Here is a 23,617-nt window from a genome sequence, read left to right on the forward strand (position 1 = left end):
ATGGGATGATAATACTCTAAGTGCTCAGTAATTAGTATACGCCCCTTTAGAAATATCAAAAACATACTTTTAAAAAATGTAATCCCGATAAAGATGACGTCATCAGTTTCTGTTGATGATTTTATTCTATAGATTACAATCAAACGTTTTTTATCATTCGGGTCAATGCCAAATAAATTTTAATATGTAACTCATTCATATTAATATGTTATCTCTCTTTGTCACGTGATATATATAAACAATACGTCAATAAACTGTGGAACGAATACGTCAGAGTATTGCAGCGTAATGATACAGTGGTATAAAGTACAAAGAAGTAATTTGAACAACGAATGATGTCAGTGAGGGCATTAATCTTACCATCAAAACTACCAGGGAGCTGACGACTAAATGTTTCGAAAAATTAAGCGTTTTTCGATTCAATAACGAATTCCATATTGTACCTAAAATACAACTTCTCAGTTTAATGTAACATCATATAAATAATCAGAAACAAGATTGTTTTTGTATAATCCATGATCCATGATCCATGATATTTCATTAATAAGAAAAAACAAAAATAAACAAATAGTTTCAAACTGCTTGGTGTCATCGGAGATAGTTATAGTATTCAACTGGCATAATGAAGGGCCGACGCTAGAATTAAGTACAAGGCAGGTGTAAATGATTTCGTTTTTGAGTGTAATTATTGACAATTATACATCTTCATTTGAAATTTGACACTCGAGGTAAAACGTAGCCCCTTGATGTATCCCATCGATGTGGGAGGAGATAACCATATCACATGACCTACAGGGCTAACCCAATTGACATTGATTGTGGTTGGCACTCGAAAACATGGTATAGGTGTTTCGCTCCTCCTTTTATAGAGAGGTAGTATTGTTATAGGAATCCCGATTTTAATACCCCGACCATATGTTTGCGGTGAGGTACCTAATTTGGAACAGATCATCACCGGTATAAATCGGATTTGGCTTTTTTTATTAACATGATAGTTATCCCGCCATTGTGTACTTTATGCTGACTTTAATGCTCGTTTTTATCCCATCACTACCTTTCAATACAGCGCTGAAAGAAAATTACATTTGAATTGACATCGCTATTTGTAAGAAAGTGGGGTCGAATTAATATCAGAGAGAGTTTTATAGAACATTTATTGAGTTCCGCGGTGGATATTAGTGTCTCGTGAATAGCATCTACCCAGGATACATTGAAGCATGTATTATGGAATATTTACTAGTCCCGCGCATACATTATTTATATATTAAATGCATTTTTGAGAGATGAACAAACCGGGCTAGTATAGGCGGAATGTCAAAATGATATTTACTCAAATGGAGGTAATATGGTATAAAATGTAAAACAAGCCCTTTCTTTGGCTGCCATTGTATGTCCGGTGCCACTCAGTGCAAAGATCGAGTGTAGAACGTCGTTTGAATTTTAAGTATGTTCGCTCTTTCATATAACACGGGGCAACACAGTGATGTATAGTTCGAATGACGCATAGCTTTAGTGCAAACTTAAGCGATATCTTTATGATTAAGAGATCGTTTTCTCACACGGTTTATAATCTAACGTCATTGACAAATCATACCAGTTGGAACTAACTAACAAATATTCTCACCTGTATCCCAGTTATAGCGTACCTGTTTATAATAGGCTTTCGGTGTAATGCACTGGAATCCGTCTCCTCAATACAAGCTGGTATAATCGTGATAGTAGTGCCACTTAAACCTGAAGCAATATTATATTGGTGTTTAATTCAAAAGTAATCATAATGATTTGTGTACTAGTTGTAGCAATTACTTACTATTGTATACTTTAAACGGTTGACCTATAACGCAGAGTACAGCTCCGATAGTAGAAACGGTTATTTTGTATTATGTTAACAATGACCAAAAGTTGATTAACTGCAAAGGAAACTACTTTATTAGAGAGATTTGAAATCAATCAGGACACTTTATATGTACATTACTTTTGTACGAGGGAGAATGTTGTGTGTACATATTCTATGGGAATTGTCTCCTTTATCATTGTTTAAATAATTACATTAAATACACTTGTTTTTTAATTCGTTTTGTTGTGCTTGTCAAAATAGATCCATTGTTATATTACACAATTGTACCTAGTTGGGGGAAATCTGCAATATTCCATCATGACATGGACGTAAATGAAACGAAACACATCCAATTAATTTTGACATTAGACCTAACCTAAGATAGCCATATGATGAAAACACGCCCAAGTGAGCATCAAACAACACGTGGACTTTGTAGAATACAGGCGGCATATGCCACATTAACTATTCTGCTCATTGATCATCACGAAAAGACATAAACTGCTATCAAATAAATGAAGCCATCATTCTACGCCAATCTCCCAGCGCGATACCAAAATCCTGACTCGTCTATATCTCATCGAGGGAAAATATCATGATTAATTAGTGTTTAAACCGTCAAACTGGGGTCTTTTATATTACATTATAACCCTCACAGCAGGTAAGACAAGGGAGCAGGTAAAGCAATGGTCGGGTAATACAATCCTCTTTTTCCCATGTGAAAACAGTTTTACTTTGTTCTTCGATAAGCATTCACAATGAAAGATTAAAACCAATTTCAATTACTTCCCTTAGCAACAAGGACCATCTCATTTTCAACTCATATGGGCGATCTTGTCTGGCGCTGGAATCTCATGGGATTCTGAAGTTCTATTTTATAAAGCATAACCTAACGGGAACGACTTTACTGCACGAAGCATAAATTTAACAATAAGAAACATCAAATATTACAATGATGACTGTTCATCTAAATGGGGTCACAGCTTCTCCTACTTTAACCATTCACATAATAATATCAACCTAACTAAAGCTGTGATCGTGATCACGAAACAAATGGCGTACAAAATGATGCAAATCCTTCATGACGGACAGGTGCTTGTTACGGGCATCGTGATTTTTGGTGATAATTCGGTCTATAACAAAAGTGTTAAGAGGTTCTCTAACCAATGGATAATAACAAATGCGAGGTAAACCAAGAAAAGAATTACCTGAATATACTTTCGCGGTAAAACAATTGTCGTTAGAAGAAAATGCATTATGAAAGATATAATATTCTGTTGATTTGAAATTTGAAGTAAAAAAGTCTATAAGCTATTTAGTAATTGATATAACAATAAACATCTTGTATTTATAAAATAAAAAGTAAATACAAAGTGAATAGCTGTGTTATTTAAACGGCATGCAAGGACTTTGAAGTTAAAAAATCTAATAAACATGGTTTAAGGAGTCCAAGTGTGTAACACAAAAAGTTGTGATTGCAGTACAAGCATCTCATGAACAAATTTACCTACTAAAGATGTTACATTATATTGCCCCAGATTGTAGCGAAAACTGTCTGGCAGGAATTGTGGGTAGATACACTTGTATTATAGTGCCAAGTGTGCAGCTTTATCACTGGTGTAGAGACTGGGTGAATGACTTTATTGTCCTTGGTGGTGGACGCCTTCCATGGAAGCTTGATATTCTTATAACCATGTTCTAAAATATTCATGTTGTTTCCAAGCCACACTCGTCAATACCGAATGGTGTTTATCGCCCTCGCTATATTATCGAAGGGTGTCTCTCACTCGATTTTAAATCAACCAACAATATTGTGTTTTATTGTAATCAACAATGCTGTTTCTAAAGCATCAATCTTACTTATAATTAATTTAGTTGAAATTTAAAGGAAATGGCTACCATTAATATAAAGTTGAGCAGTAAAATCTATCCTAATACTTAGATAAGATGTAAGCAATTGTTAGCGTGACACCCTCTGTGTATTTTCCTTTCATCTAAATCATATTTCACACTGATACTATCTGTGGTCTCTAGGTGTTTTTTCTAACTCCCTTGCATGCGCCATTCGTTGTATTTCTACACCCGAATCATTTCCATTATTTATGCACGTGCATGTTGAACAGCTATTGAGCTTTTCCAAACTCGTGTGATTAAAGAGTGAAGAAAGTAAACACCTTCAATCGGAATAATGGATTACACTTAAGCTTTTCTTTTCGCAGTGTTTAAATTCAGCGAAGATATGTGTTTCTTTGAAATATAACAATCGAGCATCAAAGACTTATCAAAGCGGAATTTGCCATCGTAAATATACTGCAGAATTCATCAAAGACCTTATTTATAGGCTTGCATAACAATAGGAAATTGGCAAATAGAAACAGACATTTATTATCACTAAAAATTACATAGAAATATTTATTAAATAAAAAACTAGAAAATAGCAACAACTATATAAAGAAAATCATTGAGAATCTGAAGCACATAAAACTGCCATATGTCTATAAGGAGCATATGAAAGTCCCTGAAAGGTCAATAAAAGGCATAATACTTTGAACAAATATTCAGTTTGTAAATGTAATAAATGAGAACCACACTGTTCCATAGTAAACACAATATTTCAAGTATTCGTTCGAAAGCTTGACTTCAAATAAGTATGAATATGTAAAGCAGATACCAGAGAATAAAGATTAACTGAATAGATTCAAACTGAGCGATATGGCTGTAAATGATCGCGAAATATTATTATACAAATCCAAATATTAACAAAATGAAAGGATTGTTTGCAATATCTAACGTACGATTAATAAAAATGATAAGCATATTTCTTGCAAAATTACAAACAATTCTAAAAAAACAGTTAAGATAAAAAAAAAATGCATTACTTGAGTATATGAAAATGTCATCATTTCATTTAAGCCTGTTGGATCTGTCAATTTGTCCATCTGCTCTCGTTGCCATGTTATACAATTGTTATGTATTTTTTGACCTCTTAGTGTGTTAGAATGAAATAAAAACAACAAATATGCTTTTACTGCTTGCTGATATGCTAGTTACTTTCATCTAGTTATTGAAAAAAGCTGCATCGTAATTTTGTTTCGAAAGTATAACTGCAAATTGTCAATTTGCTTTTTTTATAGCCTATCTTTTAAACTAACCTTCGTTTTTTTTTCGAATTCCCATCTTAACAAATGAATAATATCTCTTTTGTAACAAAACACTTTTTAAGTTATTGTAAGTTGAGGGTATAAATCTGTTCAATCCTCTTGTGTTCACTGTTTGTGTATATTTGTCGAATCCTTTGTTTAATATTCGCATGGAGTGTAAATATGTTGAATCCTTTGTTTTTTGCTAACTGTGGGAGTAAATCTGTTGAATCCATTAATCAATGTTCACTGTGGGTGTTAATCTGTTGAATCCTTTGCTTTAAGTTCACTATGGGGGTAAATATGTTGAATCCATTGTTTTAAGTTCACTGAGGTCTAAATATATTGAATTCTTTGTTTAGCTCACTCTGGGAGTAATTACATGTATCTTGAATCCATTGTTTTAAAATTACTGTGGGTGTAAATCTGTTGAATCCATTGTTTTAAATTCACTGTGTGGGTAAATCTGTTGAATCCTTTGTTTTAAGTTCAATGTCGGAGTAAATCTGTGGAATCCTTTGTTTTAAGTTCACTAAGGTGTTAATATATTGAATCTTTGTTTTAGCTCACTATGGTAGTAGTTATGTTGAATCCATTGTTTTAAATTCACTGTGGGTGTAAATCTGTTGGATCCATTGTTTTAAGTTCACTGAGGGGGTAATTCTGTTGAATCCTTTGTTTTAAGTTCACTGTAGGAGTAAATATGTTGAATCCTTTGTTTTAAGATCACTGAGGTGTAAATATGCTGAATCCTTTGTTTTAAGTTCACTGTGGGGGTAAATCTGTTGAATCCTTTGTTTGAAGTTCACTGTGGGGGTAAATATGTTGGCTCCTTTGTGTTAAGTTCACTCTGGGAGTAATTACATGTATCTTGAATCCAATGTTTTAAAACTACTGTGGGTGTAAATCTGTTGAATCCATTGTTTTAATTCACTGTGTGGGTAAATCTGATGAATCCTTTGTTTTAAGTTCAATGTCGGAGTAAATATGTGGAATCCTTTGTTTTAGGTTCGCTGTGGGGGTAAATATGTTGAATCCTTTGTTTTAAGTTCACTGTCGGAGTAAATCTGTTGAATCCTTTGTTTTAGGTTCACTGTGGGGGTAAATATGTTGAATCTTTTGTGTTAAGTTCACTGTCGGAGTAAATCTGTTGAATCCTTTGTTTTTAGTTCACTGTGGGAGTAAATCTGTTGAATCCTTTGTTTTAAGTTCACTGTGGGGGTAAATCTGTTGAATTCTTTGTTTTAAGTTCACTGAGGTGTTAATATATTGAATTCTTTGTTTTAGCTCACTATGGGAGTAGTTATGTTGAATCCATTGTTTTAGATTCACTGTGGGTGTAAATCTGTTGAATCCTTTGCTCTAAGTTCACTGTCGGAATAAATCTGTTGAATCCTTTGTTTTAAGTTCACTGTCGGAATAAATTTGTTGAATCCTTTGTTTTAAGTTCACTGTCGGAATAAATCTGTTGAATCCTTTATTTTAAGCTCACTGTGGGTGTAAATTTGTTGAATCCTTTGTTTTAAGTTCACTGTGGGTGTAAATCTGTTGAATCCCCACCTTAAGATGAACAACTAGTCGTCTTCTTTGTCGTAACACCTTTTTATCAGTTGCTTTTATGTTGATTTTATAATGTTTTGATGGCCTTTTTTATGATGTTTTGATTGTAGGCATCTCAAGTTGACATTTTTCATACTGTTCTCGTGAGTGAAAATCTGATGAGGTAAATTGCCATCTTAAATATGATGGCCTTTTCACGTCTATGACAGTGTACCATGTGTGGAGCATGCATAACTACTTGTATATCGTAAAGGTGCATCATTGTAGATAACAACATTACATTGGTAAATTTTGTTAAGTCAGATATATTTTGTGCATGGTGAATGGATGCTTTTAACCCAAGCACAATTCTGTTCCGTCAAATATAATGAACGGGTATTTGAAATCATCCTCTTGCCACTGACACAGCTTTCTTCCGACCATCCACACACCGATGATGTTCTCCTTTCTTCCAACCATCCACACACCGATGACATTCTCCTTTCTTCCAACCATCCACACACCGATGATGTTCTCCTTTCTTCCAACCATCCACACACCGATGACATTCTCCTTTCTTCCAATCATCCACATACCGATGACATTCTCCTTGTCCTGCACAGACAGTAGATTGACACTGTTATTGAATAAATCATGTGGAGATTCGAGTGTTTATCGCCTGACTACCATGTCTGACATGGGATTCGACTCGTAGCGTCAGCCTGGCCGATGTTATACGTCAAACTGAAATTCTGACAGTGACACTTGCCAGCTTGTCTTCTCGCTCTTTCGTATCCATCATCTAACTTAGGAGAATTTCCTTACTAACCAGTAGTTATTGAAATACCGTACGAAATGCACTACAGCAAAAGACAAGAGCCGCTTTCTTGGCGACGCTGTACAGGCAGTTACTTTTTCTGTGATGAGGTGTTTATCGATGAATGTCCTAAAGCAGCCGCAAAGTCCAACGAAACTACTTATTTCCGAACCCTGGATCGATGTAGGCCACTTCTGTACTACCTTCACTTCGTCTAGGTCGAAATTCCATTCTTTAAAGAAAGAAAACATAGTTCTCGAACAGGACATAGTTCTTTTGTTTCAATTTATATCCATACCCCTAATATGCATCCCAGCTTCTACTATTTTTATTCATGTACCCATGTTCGATCTTTTGACTTTTACTTACAGAAAAGTCCACTACAAAGATGAAACAAGACACATGTTTGGATAGTCTATGAGACACAATTTGATATTTTGGTAACATTAAACAACTGGTCGTGTGTACAGAAGGGACACTACCTTGCGGTGAGCCTGAGAGGGCTAGCGCAAGGTATATTGGGAAATCTTCAACAGGCAGACATAACTGATTTTGCTAAATTTTCTTAGGCTTTGCGTCGACGGTTCTTTCCAGTAAACCAAATAGATCTTTACCGGTCAGTTCAAAGAACGACATCTCAAAGTTGATGAAAGTCTAAGCTGAGTCAAGCAATTCTCCGATTGGTGCAGTTGGCGTACCTAGGAGCAGCTCCGGATTCACTTGAATTATAAGCAATGGGTGTTTTTATTGATGTTTTATATGATTCAGAATTACGTTTGAAGACTCAACGAAAAAAAGGCCGTTTAATCTTAATGAGGTTATTTGGGCAGCTATCAAACTTCAGGCATTTTAACTTGACGAAGGGCAAAACAAAGGTACTTTCCTTTACGCCAGACGTGTTGGGGACAGTGGCGCACTGAAACTGGGGATGTTGAAGACACAGCAGACTTCAATAAAACTCTGTGTTCCCTACAGTCGTCGATAGAGAGTTTGAAGGCTTACCTAACTGAAATTAAATCTTCAAAAGCATATATAATACAAATCCAGCAATTGTTATAAATGTTAACAACTTTGTTATTGGAGATGTCAATGTTCGTTGTTAAGGAAGCAGAAGTCTGATACATTAGCACAAGTTGATGAAGTAATTCGGCTGGAAACATATATTATTCACGTTTCCTTTTGCGACTCTCGTCGCCATATTTATCGAGACGGGGAGGACTCCTCATATCATACTTTGCCTCTAAGCCATTAGCAGATTCCGTCTGTCCTGTGTCGACATTTTGAACGCGCATCTGCATCCCTGTTCATGTCTCCTGTAGCCTTTTTAGACTTAGAGATTCGGATTCGAAACATGTTATCTGATATTTTCGTTTAACATCGACACTCATAATTAAACCCCACCAAATCGCATCTACAGACAGTGTCCAATCAGCTATCCTGTGCCTTCATTTTAGACAATGTATCCTCATAGACGTGCATGATCTGTATAAACTAACAAACTGCTGTAACCAAACTATGTAACGTAAAAGGGTTTATCAAATGTATCTGTCTATGACTGTGACGGGGGATATGTACCTTATCTGTCTATGACTGTGACGGGGGATATGTACCTTATCTGTCTATGACTGTGACGAGGGATATGTACCTTATCTGTCTGTGACTGTGACGGGGGATATGTACCGTATCTGTCTGTGACTGTGACGGGGGATCTGTACCGTATCTGTCTGTGACTGTGACAGGGGATATGTACCGTATCTGTCTGTGACTGTGACGGGGGATATGCACCGTATCTATATGTGTCTGTGACGGGGGATTTGTACCGTATCTATCTGTGACTGTGACGGGGGATCTGTACCGTTTCTGTCTGTGACTGTGACGGGGGATCTGTGTCGTATCTGTCTGTGAATGTGACGTAGGATTTGTGTCGTATCTGTCTGTGACAGTGACGGGGGATCTGTACCGTATCTGTCTGTGACTGTGATGAGGGATCTGTACCGTATCTGTCTGTGATTGTGACGTCGATATGTGTCGTATCTGTCTGTGACTGTGACGGGGGATGTGTGTCGTATCTGTCTGTGACTGTGACGGGGGATCTGTGTCGTATCTGTCTGTGACTGTGACGGGGAATATGTACCGTATCTGTCTGTAACTGTGACGGGGGATCTGTACCGTATCTGTCTGTGACTGTGACGGGGGATCTCTGTCGTATCTGTCTATGACTGTGACGGGGGATCTGTACCGTATCTGTCTGTGACTGTGACGGGGGATCTGTACAGTATCTGTCTGTGACTTTGACGGGGGATCTGTACCGTATCTGTCTGTGACTGTGACGGGGGATCTGTACCGTATCTGTCTGTGACTCTGATGGGGGATCTGTGTCGTATCTGTCTGTGACTGTGACGGGGGATCTGTACCGTATCTGTCTGTGACTGTGACGGGGGATCTCTGTCGTATCTGTCTATGACTGTGACGGGGGATATGTACCTTATCTGTTTATGACTGTGACGGGGGATCTGTACCGTATCTGTCTGTGACTGTGACGGGGGATCTGTACCGTATCTGTCTGTGACGGAGGATCTCTGCCGTATCTGTCTATGACTGTGACGGGGGATATGTACCGTATCTGTCTGTGACTGTGGCGGGGGATCTGTACCGTATCTATCTGTGACTGTGACGGGGGATCTCTGTCGTATCTGTCTGTGACTGTGACGGGGGATCTGTACCGTATCTGTCTGTGACTGTGACGGGGGATCTGTACCGTATCTGTCTGTGATTGTGACGTCAATATGTGTCGTATCTGTCTGTGACTGTGACGGGGGATGTGTGTCGTATCTGTCTGTGACTGTGACGGGGGATCTGTGTCGTATCTGTCTGTGACTGTGACGGGGGATCTGTGTCGTATCTGTCTATGACTGTGACGGGGGATCTGTACCGTATCTATCTGTGACTGTGACGGGGGATTTGTACCGTTTCTGTCTGTGACTGTGACGGGGGATCTGTACCGTATCTGTCTGTGACTTTGACGGGGGATCTGTACCGTATCTGTCCATGACTGTGACGGGGGATCTATACCGTATCTGTCTGTGACTGTGACGGGGGATCTGTACCAGATCTGTTCATGACTGTGACGGGGGATCTGTACCGTATCTGTCTGTGACTGTGACGGGGGATCTGTACCGTATCTGTCTGTGACTGTGACGGGGGATCTGTACCAGATCTGTTCATGACTGTGACGGGGGATCTCTGTCGTATCTGTCTATGACTGTGACGGGGGATCTGTACCGTATCTGTCTGTGACTGTGACGGGGGATCTGTACCGTATCTGTCTGTGACTGTGACGGGGGATCTGTACCGTATCTGTCTGTGACTGTGACGGGGGATCTCTGTCGTATCTGTCTATGACTGTGACGGGGGATCTGTACCGTATCTGTCTGTGACTGTGACGGGGGATCTGTACAGTATCTGTCTGTGACTTTGACGGGGGATCTGTACCGTATCTGTCTGTGACTGTGACGGGGGATCTGTACCGTATCTGTCTGTGACTCTGATGGGGGATCTGTGTCGTATCTGTCTGTGACTGTGACGGGGGATCTGTACCGTATCTGTCTGTGACTGTGACGGGGGATCTCTGTCGTATCTGTCTATGACTGTGACGGGGGATATGTACCTTATCTGTTTATGACTGTGACGGGGGATCTGTACCGTATCTGTCTGTGACTGTGACGGGGGATCTGTACCGTATCTGTCTGTGACGGAGGATCTTTGTCGTATCTGTCTATGACTGTGACGGGGGATATGTACCGTATCTGTCTGTGACTGTGGCGGGGGATCTGTACCGTATCTATCTGTGACTGTGACGGGGGATCTCTGTCGTATCTGTCTGTGACTATGACAGGGGATATGTACCGTATCTGTCTGTGACTGTGACGGGGGATCTATACCGTATCTGTCTGTGACTGTGACGGGGGATCTGTACCGTATCTGTCTGTGACTCTGACGGGGGATCTGTACCTTATCTGTCTATGACTGTGACGGGGGATCTGTTCCGTATCTGTCTGTGACTGTGACGGGGGATCTGTGTCGTATCTGTCTGTGACTGTGACGGGGGATCTGTACCGTATCTGTCTGTGACTGTGACGGGGGATCTGTACCGTATCTGTCCATGACTGTGACGGGGGATCTATACCGTATCTGTCTGTGACTGTGACGGGGGATCTGTACCAGATCTGTCCATGACTGTGACGGGGGATCTGTACCGTATCTGTCAGTGACTGTGACGGGGGATCTGTGTCGTATCTGTCTGTGACTGTGACGGGGGATCTGTGTCGTATCTGTCTATGACTGTGACGGGGGATCTGTACCGTATCTATCTGTGACTGTGACGGGGGATTTGTACCGTTTCTGTCTGTGACTGTGACGGGGAATATGTACCGTATCTGTCTGTGACTGTGACGGGGGATCTATACCGTATCTGTCTGTGACTGTGACGGGGGATCTGTACCGTATCTGTCTGTGACTGTGACGGGGGATCTCTGTCGTTTCTGTCTATGACTGTGACGGGGGATCTGTACCGTATCTGTCTGTGACTGTGACGGGGGATCTGTACCGTATCTGTCTGTGACTGTGACGGGGGATCTGTACCGTATCTGTCTGTGACTTTGACGGGGGATCTGTACCGTATCTGTCTGTGACTGTGACGGGGGATCTGTACCGTATCTGTCTGTGACTCTGATGGGGGGTCTGTGTCGTATCTGTCTGTGACTGTGACGGGGGATCTGTACCGTATCTGTCTGTGACTGTGACGGGGGATATGTACCTTATCTGTTTATGACTGTGATGGGGGATCTGTACCGTATCTGTCTATGACTGTTACGGGGGATCTGTACCGTATCTGTCTGTGACTGTGACGGGGGATCTGTACCGTATCTGTCTGTGACGGAGGATCTCTGTCGTATCTGTCTATGACTGTGACGGGGGATATGTACCGTATCTGTCTGTGACTGTGACGGGGGATCTGTACCGTATCTGTCTGTGACTGTGATGGGGGATCTCTGTCGTATCTGTCTGTGACTGTGACGGGGGATATGTACCGTATCTGTCTGTGACTGTGGCGGGGGATCTGTACCGTATCTGTCTGTGACTGTGACGGGGGATCTGTACCGTATCTGTCTGTGACTGTGACGGGGGATCTCTGTCGTATCTGTCTATGACTGTGACGGGGGATCTGTACCGTATCTGTCTGTGACTGTGACGGGGGATCTGTACCGTATCTATCTGTGACTGTGACGGGGGATCTCTGTCGTATCTGTCTATGACTATGACAGGGGATATGTACCGTATCTGTCTGTGACTGTGACGGGGGATATGTACCGTATCTGTCTGTGACTGTGACGGGGGATCTGTACCGTATCTGTCTGTGACGGAGGATCTCTGTCGTATCTGTCTATGACTGTGACGGGGGATCTGTACCGTATCTATCTGTGACTGTGACGGGGGATCTCTGTCGTATCTGTCTGTGACTATGACAGGGGATATGTACCGAATCTGTCTGTGACTGTGACGGGGGATCTATACCGTATCTGTCTGTGACTGTGACGGGGGATCTGTACCGTATCTGTCTGTGACTCTGACGGGGGATCTGTACCTTATCTGTCTATGACTGTGACGGGGGATCTGTACCGTATCTGTCTGTGACTGTGATGGGGGATCTATACCGTATCTGTCTGTGACTGTGACGGGGGATCTGTACCGTATCTGTCTGTGACTCTGACGGGGGATCTGTACCTTATCTGTCTATGACTGTGACGGGGGATCTGTACCGTATCTGTCTGTGACTGTGATGGGGGATCTGTACCGTATCTGTCTGTGACTGTGATGGGGGATCTGTACCGTATCTGTCCATGACTGTGACGGGGGATCTATACCGTATCTGTCTGTGACTGTGACGGGGGATCTGTACCAGATCTGTCCATGACTGTGACGGGGGATCTGTACCGTATCTGTCTGTGACTGTGACGGGGGATCTGTGTCGTATCTGTCTGTGACTGTGACGGGGGATCTGTGTCGTATCTGTCTATGACTGTGACGGGGGATCTGTACCGTATCTATCTGTGACTGTGACGGGGGATTAGTACCGTTTCTGTCTGTGACTGTGACGGGGAATATGTACCGTATCTGTCTGTGACTGTGACGGGGGATCTATACCGTATCTGTCTGTGACTGTGACGGGGGATCTGTACCGTATCTGTCTGTGACTGTGACGGGGGATCTCTGTCGTATCTGTCTATGACTGTGACGGGGGATCTGTACCGTATCTGTCTGTGACTGTGACGGGGGATCTGTGCCGTATCTGTCTGTGACTGTGACGGGGGATCTGTACCGTATCTGTCTGTGACTTTGACGGGGGATCTGTACCGTATCTGTCTGTGACTGTGACGGGGGATCTGTACCGTATCTGTCTGTGACTCTGATGGGGGGTCTCTGTCGTATCTGTCTGTGACTGTGACGGGGGATCTGTACCGTATCTGTCTGTGACGGTGACGGGGGATCTCTGTCGTATCTGTCTATGACTGTGACGGGGGATATGTACCTTATCTGTTTATGACTGTGATGGGGGATCTGTACCGTATCTGTCTATGACTGTTACGGGGGATCTGTACCGTATCTGTCTGTGACTGTGACGGGGGATCTGTACCGTATCTGTCTGTGACGGAGGATCTCTGTCGTATCTGTCTATGACTGTGACGGGGGATATGTACCGTATCTGTCTGTGACTGTGACGGGGGATCTGTACCGTATCTATCTGTGACGGGGGATCTGTGTCGTATCGGTCTATGACTGTGACGGGGGATCTGTACCTTATCTGTCTATGACTGTGACGGGGGATATGTACCGTATCTGTCTGTGACTGTGACGGGGGATCTGTACCGTATCTGTCTGTGACTGTGACGGGGGATCTGTACCTTATCTGTCTATGACTGTGACGGGGGATCTGTACCGTATCTGTCTGTGACTGTGACGGGGGATCTGTACCGTATCTGTCTGTGACTGTGACGGGGGATCTGTGTCGTATCTGTCCATGACTGTGACGGGGGATCTGTACCGTATCTATCTGTGACTGTGACGGGGGATCTGTACCGTATCTGTCTGTGACTGTGACGGGGGATCTGTACCGTATCTGTCTATGACTGTTACGGGGGATCTGTACCGTATCTGTCTGTGACTGTGACGGGGGATCTGTACCGTATCTATCTGTGACGGAGGATCTCTGTCGTATCTGTCAATGACTGTGACGGGGGATATGTACCGTATCTGTCTGTGACTGTGACGGGGGATCTGTACCGTATCTACCTGTGACGGGGGATCTGTGTCGTATCTGTCTATGACTATGACAGGGGATATGTACCGTATCTGTCTGTGACTGTGACGGGGGATCTGTACCGTATCTATCTGTGACGGGGGATCTGTGTCGTATCGGTCTATGACTGTGACGGGGGATCTGTACCTTATCTGTCTATGACTGTGACGGGGGATATGTACCGTATCTGTCTGTGACTGTGACGGGGGATCTGTACCGTATCTGTCTGTGACTGTGACGGGGGATCTGTACCTTATCTGTCTATGACTGTGACGGGGGATCTGTACCGTATCTGTCTGTGACTGTGACGGGGGATCTGTACCGTATCTGTCTGTGACTGTGACGGGGGATCTGTGTCGTATCTGTCCATGACTGTGACGGGGGATCTGTACCGTATCTATCTGTGACTGTGACGGGGGATCTGTACCGTATCTGTCTGTGACTGTGACGGGGGATCTGTACCGTATCTGTCTATGACTGTTACGGGGGATCTGTACCGTATCTGTCTGTGACTGTGACGGAGGATCTGTACCGTATCTATCTGTGACGGAGGATCTCTGTCGTATCTGTCAATGACTGTGACGGGGGATATGTACCGTATCTGTCTGTGACTGTGACGGGGGATCTGTACCGTATCTACCTGTGACGGGGGATCTGTGTCGTATCTGTCTATGACTATGACAGGGGATATGTACCGTATCTGTCTGTGACTGTGACGGGGGATACGTACCGTATCTGTCTGTGACTGTGACGGGGGATCTGTACCGTATCTGTCTGTGACTGTGACGGGGGATCTGTACCTTATCTGTCTATGACTGTGACGGGGGATCTGTACCGTATCTGTCTGTGACTGTGACGGGGGATCTGTACCGTATCTGTCTGTGACTGTGACGGGGGATCTGTGTCGTATCTGTCCATGACTGTGACGGGGGATCTGTACCGTATCTATCTGTGACTGTGACGGGGGATCTGTACCGTATCTGTCTGTGACTGTGACGGGGGATCTGTACCGTATCTGTCTGTGACTGTGACGGGGGATCTGTACCGTATCTGTCCATGACTGTGACGGGGGATCTATACCGTATCTGTCTGTGACTGTGACGGGGGATGTGTGTCGTATCTGTTTGTGACTGTGACGGGGGATCTGTACCGTATCTGTCTGTGACTGTGACGGGGGATCTGTACCAGATCTGTCCATGACTGTGACGGGGGATCTGTACCGTACCTGTCTGTGACTGTGACGGGGGATCTGTACGTATCTGTCTGTGACTTTGACGGGGGATCTGTACCGTATCTATATGTTATTGTGACGGGGGATCTGTACCGTATCTGTCTGTGACTGTGACGGGGGATCTGTACCTTATCTGTCTATGACTGTGACGGGGGATCTGTACCGTATCTGTCTGTGACTGTGACGGGGGATCTGTACCGTATCTGTCTGTGACTGTGACGGGGGATCTGTGTCGTATCTGTCCATGACTGTGACGGGGGATCTGTACCGTATCTATCTGTGACTGTGACGGGGGATCTGTACCGTATCTGTCTGTGACTGTGACGGGGATCTGTACCGTATCTGTCTGTGACTGTGACGGGGGATCTGTACCGTATCTGTCCATGACTGTGACGGGGGATCTATACCGTATCTGTCTGTGACTGTGACGGGGGATGTGTGTCGTATCTGTTTGTGACTGTGACGGGGGATCTGTACCGTATCTGTCTGTGACTGTGACGGGGGATCTGTACCAGATCTGTACATGACTGTGACGGGGGATCTGTACCGTATCTGTCTGTGACTGTGACGGGGGATCTGTACCGTATCTGTCCATGACTGTGACGGGGGATCTATACCGTATCTGTCTGTGACTGTGACGGGGGATGTGTGTCGTATCTGTTTGTGACTGTGACGGGGGATCTGTACCGTATCTGTCGGTGACTGTGACGGGGGATCTGTACCAGATCTGTCCATGACTGTGACGGGGGATCTGTACCGTATCTGTCTGTGACTGTGACGGGGGATCTGTACGTATCTGTCTGTGACTTTGACGGGGGATCTGTACCGTATCTATATGTTATTGTGACGGGGGATATGTACCGTATCTGTCTGTTATTGTGACGGGGGATCTGTGTCGTGTATGTGACAGGCATATGGGGAGTCGGTCTATCTTGCCTATTTCGCAGTGGTAGAGATATATGAAAGTCATTTTAAAATTGCCTTTGTGTATATTAGTCTGCTACATTCATTCTCGATTTTTATTAGTCTTTTTAAAATCCATGTAAATTGATTTTGAAACTGATCGATTACGTTTCATACCTATATACTTATTGATAATATTTAAACGTGTTTAAAAGCTCTACAACTTTGTTCGAAACTGCGTTCCCTATGTTGTAAAAGTAGCGAATTGAATTATTTTGCCCTAAGCTGTGAATGCGTGGATTGATGGTTTACGGTGTAGCGGATAGCGAGCCAGACGGTTTCGGTAAATGTATGCTAACAGCTTGTTTGGCGTTAGAGAGCATTAGCGACAATTTCATCAGCCGAGAGACCAATTTATGCTTTGACTAGTTATTACTTTAATCGGTTTGACAAGGCTCTCGATTCATTTGATTTTGAAAATTGGCATTTTCTCAGATTTTGTGTAAATAGAACAGGTTTCTTGTCTTTTTAGTCGAAAGTCAACACTCACTAGTAATTGAGTTGACAATACAAATTCGATAAGGGGGAAATAATAGCGCTATAATTATACCACATTTGGTTGGCTGATTCCACGAGTGTGTGTTAACCAAACATTTTCCAAGTACTTGGAGACAAAAGACGGATAGCTCATGTAATGTGACAAATATCGCGATTGAATTAGTTCTCGTAATTGCTAAAGGAAGGATTCCATCCGCCATGTCAAATCTCGTTAAATCTCGCCGGTTCGAGAACGGCATTGTGTGGCTCTGAAGCGATCGCTAAATGCGGCATTTGTAGCAACTTTACATTTGATGTTAAAAAATGGGGGGAAGTAATAAAAAATGAAATGAATAAATAGTTAAAATGTGGAGCACTGTATTTGTACGTACACACGTCTGTTAACTATAGTTTAGGTAACAAGAACAGCGGTGGAACTTTTCAGTGCATTTAATCACTTGTATTTTGGACAATACCATTGTCAGTGTTTACAGTACCTCTGTCCATCCTGTATGTATTGCTGTTCTGGGGTACAAACAATAATAAAGTGATACTTTATATGGTATTTCCCCCATATAACCTCTATCTATTTGATGTATGCTTCTTAGGATATTTTTTCTATGCATGTTTCCTAAGAATTCGGGTCATTACCGCTTTCAACAATAAACTTGACCAGCGTGCCTGTCAACTTTGTAACTTAATTGCATTTTGAAGTAGACACCAGTTATACTGTAGCTCAGATTTGTTAGAAGAATGACGATTTTCAACACCCGACAGTGACTTGTATATTGTGCTGTTCTGTTTACTCGCTACAGTACAGGTGTGTGATTTGTATCACATGTATAATATTACAAATTGTGTCATACAATTTGACGTATTAAATTCTACAAAGGACGATTGGCGTGATGCCTTTTTGTATACAGACCACGGTGTCCGATGTGATTCCGTAGAGCATGCGGGTTCCATTAACTAGCCCTATTATTTCACCCCTATCAACTTCACCAAGTTACGAAATATCAATTTCCGCAATTAATGCGATACCAGTATCTCATCAACCTCTCATTTAGTTAGCCATGGTTTGTTATATAAAATACGTGTTGTAGTACAGATTGTGTAGTGGTTAAAACGAATTTATCTTTAATAGGTATATTTTGTAGAAGTGTTGACGTCATTGATACAAATTGATGCCAACCCTTTTACTTTTCAATTTCACGGTAATTGCGCCTATTTAGAGAGAAAGAGGCCCCAACGAGAGCTTTAATAGTGAAATTACAACTTCAATTGTGAGGATAATATCTCAGCCCGAGGTAAAACCCGTCTGAAATGGACTTCGCAGGGGGTAAATCGGCGCTACCGGAATAGGCCAATTGCGCACGCAGAGAGGTTTTGAACATGCGCATTGGACCCTGAAAGTACCCGGGTTAGCAATTTATTGACGGGGTAAATTACAATGGTGCACGTGGAAGGATAAGAGAATTGTCGTTCCGAGGAATTAGCCTGTCAATAGGGGCCACCCTGATTCTATTTGTAGCTAGGATTTAAGTAATCCTGCTGACAATATTATTTTATGGTTGCTGTGACTTGTATTAAATATCTGGCGATAGTGGAGAATAATAATATAGTTCTCTACATACCATAGTGTTAATTGGCATCTGTTGTAAAAAAAAGTCATTGACATTAATTATACATTCCTCGAATAATGTCTGGTGCGTTATATAGACCATCTGAATCACAATTATATAGATTATATTAGAGTTAATGATAACAATATGTATTTAATTATTAGGAAATATATTTAGACAGCGTTATTAAGACATATATTTAGGAGTATTATAAGGACATATATTCAGACAGTGGTATTATCACATATATCTAAACAGCGTTATTAGGACAAACATTTAGACAGTGTTATAAGGACATATATATTTAAACAGAGCTATAAGGACATACATTAAGACAGTGTTATTATAATATATATATAATATTTAAACAATGTTATAAGGACATACATTAAGACAGTGTTATTATAATATATATATAATATTTAAACAATGTTATAAGGACATACATTAAGACAGTGTTGTGAAGACATATATTTAGACAGCATTATTATAACATACATTAAGACAGTGTTATTAAAACATACATTAAGACAGTGTTATTAAGACATACATTAAGACAGTGTTATTAAGACATACATTAAGACAGTGTTATTAAGACATATATTTAGGCAGTGTTATAAGGAAATACATTAAGACAGTGTTAATAAGACATACATTAAGACAGTGTTATTAAGACATATATTTAGGCAGTGTTATAAGGAAATACATTAAGACAGTGTTATTAAAACATACATTAAGACAGTGTTATTAAGACATATATTTAGGCAGTGTTATAAGGAAATACATTAAGACAGTGTTAATAAGACATACATTAAGACAGTGTTATTAAGACATATATTTAGGCAGTGTTATAAGGAAATACATTAAGACAGTGTTAATAAGACATACATTAAGACAGTGTTATTAAGACATATATTTAGGCAGTGTTATAAGGAAATACATTAAGACAGTGTTAATAAGACATACATTAAGACAGTGTTATTAAGACATATATTTAGGCAGTGTTATAAGGAAATACATTAAGACAGTGTTAATAAGACATACATTAAGACAGTGTTATTAAGACATATATTTAGGCAGTGTTATAAGGAAATACATTAAGACAGTGTTAATAAGACATACATTAAGACAGTGTTATTAAGACATATATTTAGGCAGTGTTATAAGGAAATACATTAAGACAGTGTCAATAAGACATACATTAAGACAGTGTTATTAAGACATATACTTAGACAGGTTGATTAGGACATACCTTGTGATAGTGTTAGTAGGTTGATAAAACCATTTGAATTAATCAATTCTTATATAAAACGTTTTGGTTTTTTTTTTTTTTTTTTTTTACTCAATGATAAGACTGTTCTGTGAAGCATTTGTAAATATGCAGTTATATCTTTTAAACACACACACTGAAAACACTAAACTTGTATATTGATATAAATTCAGTGCACTTACAGTGTATTAATAAATAACTTTCAAACACATTCATGTTTAATTGATAGCAAGGTATTTGACACTGAGGGGAAGGGTTACCCAGTCAACCTCCTTTATCAATGATGTTTTTTTTTAATCTGTGAACACGTAACATTATTCTAGCAAATCACAAAGCGTGAAAAAATTGCATTTTATAATAATACGGTTTATCGTAATTATGTAAATTTATTTCGGTTGATCATAATGATATATATTTTACCAGTGTCGGGGTGTACTATCATTGTTTACACTGTGTTAAGATTAGTTTAGCTTTCTTGTGAGAAGGGAGACAACTTTAACTCAGATTATTTGTACATCATATTTAATCGACCTGCAAATTATCTCCCTTCAATGGTGTTTTCATTTCAATATAAATGATAAGATCTCTATAATGATAAGGACATTGTCTTAGTAGTTATCCAGGTATAGGTCACTACAGGTGACATACAATCAATACAAATGCATCCACTTAGTATCGTACATAACCAAAGTAAAAGATCTAACACGACCTAGAGACAGGAACATCAACAAGCGAAACATGTTCAAAGGGATATAACTACGGATGTCTTAAACACTTCGATCATGGTGACTTCAACTGGGATGGTTTCATACACCAGTTCACTACTGTACAAAATACCGGTGTCTGATGGATTGTACATATATCTATGTATATATTTCAAATAAACATTTCAACATTTGTTTGTGAAAGTGTTACCAAAACAGATATTTAGTATCATCACAGTGTCAACTCTACGGCAAATTGAATGATTCTTACACTTAAATATCACAGTGAGGGACTCCAACGGTGAATAACTAACAGATAATGAGTCTAACAGTGAATGAGTCTAACAGAAAATGAGTCTAACAGTGAGTGGGTCTAACAGAAAATGAGCCTAACAGATAATGAGTCTAACAGTGAATGAGTCTAACAGAGAATGAGTCTAACAGTGAATGAGTCTAACAGAAAATGAGTCTAACAGTGAGTGGGTCTAACAGTGAATGAGTCAAACAGTGAATGAGTCAAACAGTGAATGAGTCTAACAGAAAATGAGTCTAACAGTGAATGAGTCTAACAGAAAATGAGTCTAATAGTGAATGAGTCTAACAGTGAATGAGTCAAACAGTGAATGAGTCAAACAGTGAATGAGTCAAACAGTGAATGAGTCTAACAGAAAATGAGTCTAACAGTGAATGAGTCTAACAGAAAATGAGTCAAACAGTGAATGAGTCAAACAGTGAATGAGTCTAACAGAGAATGAGTCTAACAGGGAGTGAGTCTAACAGTGAATGAGTCTAACAGAGAATGAGTCTAACTGTGAGTGAGTCTAACAGTGAATGAGTCTAACAGAGAATGAGTCTAACAGTGAATGAGTCTAACAGTGAATGAGTCTAATAGTGAGTGAGTCTAACATTGAATGAGTCTAACAGTGAATGAGTCTAACAGAAAATGAGTCTAACAGTGAATGAGTCTAACAGTGAATGAGTCTAACAGAAAATGAGTCTAACAGAGAATGAGTCTAACGGTGAATGAGTCTAACAGTTAGTGAGTCTAACAGAAAATGAGTCTAACAGTGAGTGAGTCTAATAGTGAATGAGTCAAACAGTGAATGAGTCAAACAGTGAATGAGTCAAACAGTGAATGAGTCTAACAGAAAATGAGTCTAACAGTGAATGAGTCTAACAGAAAATGAGTCTAACAGTGAGTGAGTCTAACAGTGAGTGAGTCTAACAGTGAATGAGTCTAACTGGTGCTGAGTCTAACAGTGAGTGAGTCTAACAGTGAATGAGTCAAACAGTGAATGAGTCAAACAGTGAATGAGTCAAACAGTGAATGAGTCTAACAGTGAATGAGTCAAACAGTGAATGAGTCTAACAGTGAATGAGTCTAACAGATAATGAGTCTAACAGTGAATGAGTCAAACAGTGAATGAGCCTAACAGTGAATGAGTCTAACAGATAATGAGTCTAACAGTGAATAAGTCTAACAGAAAATGAGTCTAACAGTGAGTGAGTCTAACAGTGAATGAGTCTAACAGAGAATGAGTCTAACAGTGAATGAGTCTAACAGTGAATGAGTCTAACAGTGAATGAGTCGAACAGTGAATGAGTCAAACAGTGAATGAGTCTAACAGAGAATGAGTCTAACAGTGAATGAGTCTAATAGAGAATGAGTCTAACAGTGAATGAGTCTAACAGTGAATGAGTCTAACAGAGAATGAGTCTAACAGATAATGAGTCTAATAGAGAATGAGTCTAACAGTGAATGAGTCTAACAGAGAATGAGTCTAACAGTGAATGAGTCAAACAGTGAATGAGTCTAACAGTGAATGAGTCTAACAGATAATGAGTCTAACAGTGAATGAGTCAAACAGTGAATGAGTCAAACAGTGAATGAGCCTAACAGTGAATGAGTCTAACAGATAATGAGTCTAACAGTGAATGAGTCTAACAGAAAATGAGTCTAACAGTGAGTGAGTCTAACAGTGAATGAGTCTAACAGAGAATGAGTCTAACAGATAATGAGTCTAATAGAGAATGAGTCTAACAGTGAATGAGTCTAACAGTGAGTGAGTCTAACAGTGAATGAGTCAAACAGTGAATGAGTCTAACAGAGAATGAGTCTAACAGTGAATGAGTCTAACAGAGAATGAGTCTAACAGTGAATGAGTCAAACAGTGAATGAGTCTAACAGTGAATGAGTCTAACAGTGAGTGAGTCTAACGGTGAATGAGTCTAACAGTGAATGAGTCTAACAGTGAATGAGTTTAACAGTGAATGAGTCTAACAGAGAATGAGTCTAACAGTGAATGAGTCAAACAGTGAATGAGTCTAACAGTGAATGAGTTTAACAGTGAATGAGTCTAACAGTGAATGAGTCTAACAGTGAATGAGTCTAACAGTGAGTGAGTCTAACGGTGAATGAGTCTAACAGTGAATGAGTCTAACAGTGAATGAGTCTAACAGTGAATGAGTCTAACAGAGAATGAGTCTAACAGTGAATGAGTCAAACAGTGAATGAGTCAAACAGAGAATGAGTCTAACAGTGAATGAGCCTAACAGTGAATGAGTCAAACAGTGAATGAGTCTAAAAGTGAGTGAGTCTAACATTGAATGAGTCTAACAGTGAATGAGTCTAACAGTGAGTGAGTCTAACAGAGAATGAG

Source organism: Pecten maximus, chromosome 2 (genome assembly GCF_902652985.1).
Source record: "Pecten maximus chromosome 2, xPecMax1.1, whole genome shotgun sequence".
Classification (NCBI taxonomy): domain Eukaryota; kingdom Metazoa; phylum Mollusca; class Bivalvia; order Pectinida; family Pectinidae; genus Pecten; species Pecten maximus.